Genomic DNA, 5,754 nt, shown 5'->3' with positions numbered 1-5,754 from the left:
TTTATTATTATTTAACAAATGTATTATTGTTTATTTTAATATATTTATATTGTATTGTATATTTCTTTTTCTTTTCCACAAACATGCCAATAAAGTACTTTAAATAAAATGCAAAGTATGTGGAAAATAAACAGTTTAATATCTGAAATATTATTTAATAATTGAAATATTACATTTTGATTCAGTTTTATTATAGCTGAAAACTATTTTGCTCATATAACTAAATCTGTGTGGGTTGGAAAATTGTAATCAATATTAACCAATAATATAATAGGCTAATAAGCCAGTCAAATCCTGATGACATAAAAGCAACTCCTGCTATACGTTATTTCCCACAGAAAAGGATGTATGAGGAAGCTGAATGCATTGCAAATGCAGTTTGATGTTGTCCTGTAAGAAAGGCCCGGTGCATTTCACCACACACCTGCAGTGTGTCCTTTGACTCAGCAGATGCATCACCCAGCATAGTGCAGAAGAAATACATGTAGAGACATTCCAGAACCCCTCACCTGTGAAATCACATCTTTGCAGTGGGTTTTTCTGAAAACATTTTGAACACGCTAGCTTAAATTTGTTTGTGTGTCTCCTTTTCTTGTGTCTCTCTCTCTCTGTTCCTTCTTGCACCCGTTGTTCCTCCATATGGTTAGATGTTGCGCTGACTGTGCAGAGCACTGTGTTAGTGTGATGTAAGGGGGAGGGACCCTGAATTTAACACACTGTGTTCCTCAGTCTCTATTCATTGACATTCTCGGGAGACTCACTCGCACTTACACAGCTTCTGTCTCTCTCTCTTTCCCATCCGCCCCCTCTCGCGCGCACACTCATGCACTCAGCCATACAGGCGCACACATTGACAGGGTAGCGTGGAGGATAAACCCAGTCATCTTCATCTTCCTTCCCTCTTTCTCTCTCTCGCCGTCGTTTCTGACGCTCGGCGGAGGCAATCTGACTTCACCCACCCAACTCTTCTTCAGTCTCGCCGAGTAGGAAACACTGCAGCAGGCATCGGCAGAGGTGGGTAGTCAAGCAACAAGGCGAGCTCTCTCTTTGCTTTCGTCTCCATCTCATCCTGCTTCCCACCCATGTGTGAGTGTATATGTGTGTATGTACCGTGCAGCGAAAGGGAATCCTGTCTTTCCGTCTCCTTGTCTTTCCCGTCTCTGCATCTGCTTACTGCATTGAGAGGTATATCTGCATACCGTATAGCACAGGGAGTTAACATCTGATTAATGCATGCTCGGTTAAATTAGCATTAGGCATCATAATAACATTAAACAATTGAAAGGAGTGGATGTCTGTGAAATGCATTGAAGAGTAAGCATTTGATGGCTGAATATGAGCATCATGCTCTCACCTGCTGCAGTGCCCATCTGTTGCCCACAAATGCTGGCTTTACGCTACGCAGTCCGACCTTGATCTTCTATTATGGCTTACTTATAGTAGATGCTGTGCAGATAAGGCTGTGTTATGGTTTCTCTGAGCTGTCATGGTGTTATTATAAGTACTATCTGCTGGAGAGGAAGTGGATTTTCCTGCTAGGTTTGTGTGGATGGTGTCGCTCTGCCTCTGGGCACTGGGCCGAGGCTGGTGAACATGAGGAAGGTGCAAGTCGCAGGGATTTGGTGCAGTAAGTTTTTAATGGCTGCTACGACACAAAAAATGTGACAGCTTTGAAGGCTGGAGCTTGTTCTTTTGTAAAGGATGTCCGTCACTTTTGTATTGTGTGATCTCAACCATGTTTAGAAGACCTGGGGAATGGGATAGCACTGTTTTTTTTTTTTTACTTTGCAGTATTAAACTGCATCAGTATTTGAAATGTAGGATTCATAGATAGCGTGACCAGTAGGGCTGGGTTTTGACACAAATTTCACGATTCGATTCTCATTCACAAGCTTGCGATTCGATTCAATATCGATTATTTTGGATATATATCAGGTACAGTACATGCCAAATTTTCTCAAGGAAAAAAAATCTCTCAACTAATGCTGTAAAATATACATGAGAGTTAGTTGGTACTACATTACTGCCGTGCAATGGCAAAAGACCGTACTTTCGATTTTTGTCGAAAATGAGTTATTGATATTTTTGGGACATTCAAGACATCATTTATCATGTGTATAAGTATCTTGAGTCAATTTTGGTGTTTTTCTGAGAAAATAATGGGTCGTCTCAACCGTAACTTCGAAAAGCCCCGGAGAAACCAAGGCAGAGCACCGTATAACACCAGTTACGGCTCTTTCACTTTGTTTGGAACGCTCAAACTGAGTTACGGCGTTCTGACTTTGTTTAGCCGTTCGTCAAAATGAAGTTACGGTGCCGGCTTGGAGTTATACAGTGTTCTGCCTTTGTTTTACTGTCCATTAAAGTCTGCCGCATTTTAATTACGGTGTAGACAAAACGAATTGGATCGCGATCTACCAAACAGCTCCATATAACAAAGCACTGTAAATGATATGTTAAAATTACACTTAATGAAGTTTAAATAATAAAGTTACAGTTACATAATAATATTTCTACTTCAAATTTTTTTTTAAATATAAACAATGTTCGCTGTCACAAAAACTTGATGGATTTATTCAAACATAAATTAAACACTGAAGAACAGTAAAATGTATAATATGTTATATGTGGCATATATTTAACAAAATGCCCCTCTCTACCGTTTATTTTTCTGTCTGATTAATGAGTTTATGGTCACTGAATATGTTTTTCTGAGGTAAATGTGACGTTATGTGACATTGTTTACAAGATGTTATGTTGACGTCTTTGCGAGGCTGAAACACTGATTGAGCATTTCAGCGTTACTTTTTCTTTTAACTTACCTTCAGATGTTTAGTCATGTTTATTTTGTGCTGAAACTGGTATTAATGTGAAGGAGATGATCACTTCACGTGTGCCTGAAGCATGAAACAAATAACGCGTTCTACGGAGCCACTAAAATGTTAGCCGCTTGCTAGCGGTAGCCTGTTGCATTACAGTACATGAAAGTTCACTTAACAAATACCCAGAGTAAGGAGAGATGTCTGATAGAACAATGGCGAATGATTTGCAGATCCTGAGCACCAATGACAAACATCTAATCTTGTCAAATGTGTGGTAAGTACTGCCACTCCGTAGTATAGAGTCCTTGTGATCACAAATCTCAAAAGTGAAAGTCAAAGTAAAATGATTAACTGAAAACGGGCTAGACTAATCGATTCTTGGGATTTAAGAATCGATTAATATCAAGATATCAATATTTTTTTACCCAGTGCTAGTGACCAGTATATAGTCTGATTCTCGAACAAGGCAAGGCAAGTTTATTTATATAGCACATTTCATACACAATGGTAATTCAAAGTGCTTTACATAAAAGGAAGTAAAATAATCATAAAAGGGTCAATGATGTGACGGTAATTTTTTGGTGTCCATGTGGTTCAATTAAATTTAAAAGGGTTAAAATTCTAAAATAAATGTGCAAATTAATTGCATACATAATCTTTTTTTTTTTTTTTGTGGACCAAGTCTAAAATTTCTGGTTTTAATTCATTTTGAGAGAATATTTGGGGGATGACTGCAAAAATGTCAATGTGGTGTAACCGTAAAAATTTGTATGAAATAAATGATATTGTTTAAATAGTCAGCTCTACTGCCTTTCCTTTTGCATTGAAATCTTTATTACAAGCAATCCTACGGTTTATAAAGAACTTTTATAAACCGAACACGATATAAATGAAAACGAGTTAATCTATTATTGCCTTGTTTATCTAAAAGTGCTCTTTTCCTTTAAACCTAGCCAAAAAGCCATATGTATTGACTTTGAAACAGAGTAGACTTTAATAATATGCATTTTTGGTGTAATTACTACATTTTCGTGTCAATCCATGTTCATATTTACTGCAAACAATGCGCTGTTACTTTAATTCAGTGCTTGCAGCGCAGCAAAAATAGACTCGGTGCGGAAACGATCTCTGCACTGCTGCAGACGCACCGCTCCTGGAGCGCACTGCCGGACCGCAACCAGTGACGGCGCTACACCGGGGCTAGGGGGGGCTATAGCCCCGTTAGAATTTTTAATAGCCCCGGTTTAGCCCCATTTCTTTATGAAGTAACTCTGACGTCATCAATATCATTTATTTTCTTAGCACCCCCACATATTGGTCCCCTTAGCACCGGTAGAGAAAAAATTCTGGCGCTGTGCCTGACCGCAACCGTGTGCAGTTAACATGAGGGTGGAAAAAATATGCACCACATATGCACTGCAAACGGAGTAATGTGGACCTGGCATGTGTGTGTGCTGTGTGTGTGCTGTGTGTGTGCTGTGTGTGTGCTGTGTGTGTGCTGTGTGTGTGCTGTGTGTGTGCTGTGTGTGTGCTGTGTGTGTGCTGTGTGTGTGCTGTGTGTGTGCTGTGTGTGTGCTGTGTGTGTGCTGTGTGTGTGCTGTGTGTGTGCTGTGTGTGTGCTGTGTGTGTGCTGCGAGTGTGCATGAGCACACGGTCTCCAGGAGAGCGCGCGAATGCTGAATGGTTAAACACTGGCAAGAATTAAAAAGTAATGCAATTTATAAACTTTACTGACGATGTGACTGCTTCGATTGTGCAAGTGACAATTCCGGTGTCAACTGTACAGCGTGCAGCTCGCTTACAGTGCAGACGTGATGTGGTGATTTGAAGACATTTGTGTATTTTGAGAAAGTGAGAGTGCGCGCGGTGATTCACTCACGCTGTTTGTGAAATTACGTCTCACACAAGGTTTTCAAATTACTTTATAAGTTATTTAATGAAGAAATATCAAGGTGAGTACCTCACCTTCAGCATTATATTTATTTCACCCGCGCCGGATAGAGACTGAGATGGTGCCGCTGCATGACGTGCCAAACCTCTAAAGGCAGCGTCTTCAGCTTAAGATCGGCCTTTTTAGAGCCCGCCGATCAAACATCCCAATGTGATTATTGGCCGATAGTGATCGGTAGCCGATCAATCGGAGCACCCCTAATTAAATACGACCTTTTCAATAATCTTGCCTATAAAAGGAAGATTTGATATTGGTCTATAGTTGCTCAATATGGTTAGGGTTGGGAATCGAAAATCAATTCCAATTCCAGAATTAGATACTGAAGGTCAGGAATCGGATACTTGTAGTAAAATTTCAATTTCAATTCCACATCAATTCCTGTGTGCGCATTTTTTTTTTTTTAGGTGGTGAAAAGGGGCTGTCAAAAACACTGATTTATCCAGTAATTAAATAAATAAATCTTGAGTGAGTCACTGAATCATTCCATTCATAAATTACTAAAGATTTTGTTTAGTTGTCTAATATTTTTTCTTCAGAATTGTGAGAGAACTACTGTCACGAATCCGGTCCATGAACTTCTGTCGGCTAGCCATCAGAGGTCACCCTTCCATCATTGACTCTCGCACTACACACTGTTGCATATCATCCCGGACTACATATCCCATCATTCATTGCACTGATTGCACACAGCTGGTTAACTAATTGCACACAACACTGATTGCACCCAGCTGTTTCATATCACTCACTCACTATTTATCATTCACTCTGATCCCTTCCCTCTGCCGAGTATTGTTTAGCCCGTACCCTGTTCCTAGTCTCTGTGTTTTCCTTGTTTTGCCTTGCCTTGCCTTGCCTTGCCCGTTTTCGCGGTTTCGGATCTTTGCCTGTTTTCCCTGGATTTATCCCTCTAGTCTCGCCCCTGTGATTCTGTCTACCGATCATCAACCTACGCTAGCCCTAGGACTATTCTTGTGTTTTGCC

The 5,754-nt window shown here is 40.1% G+C and overlaps 1 protein-coding gene across 3 annotated transcripts in view; it reads left to right on the top strand.

Moving 5' to 3' along the window:
- The window catches only part of LOC107592856 (voltage-gated potassium channel subunit beta-2), a 187,737-nt gene that overhangs the window by 10,077 nt on the left and 171,906 nt on the right, over positions 1 to 5,754 (top strand). For 2 of the 3 annotated variants that reach the window (XM_016282428.1, XM_016282426.1), the window contains exon 1: positions 754 to 1,014. The exons of the other annotated variant lie outside the window; for it this stretch is intronic. The gene's annotated coding sequence lies outside the window, so the exon portion shown is untranslated. Of the gene's footprint in view, positions 1 to 753; positions 1,015 to 5,754 lie in introns of those variants that run through there. 3 annotated transcript variants of the gene reach the window in all.

The sequence above is a fragment of the Sinocyclocheilus grahami genome, unplaced genomic scaffold (genome assembly GCF_001515645.1).
Source record: "Sinocyclocheilus grahami isolate Dianchi unplaced genomic scaffold, SAMN03320097.WGS_v1.1 scaffold160.1, whole genome shotgun sequence".
NCBI lineage: Eukaryota > Metazoa > Chordata > Actinopteri > Cypriniformes > Cyprinidae > Sinocyclocheilus > Sinocyclocheilus grahami.
The sequence above is the reverse complement of the archived record's forward strand: the minus strand, read 5'-3'. Positions and strand labels throughout refer to the sequence as shown.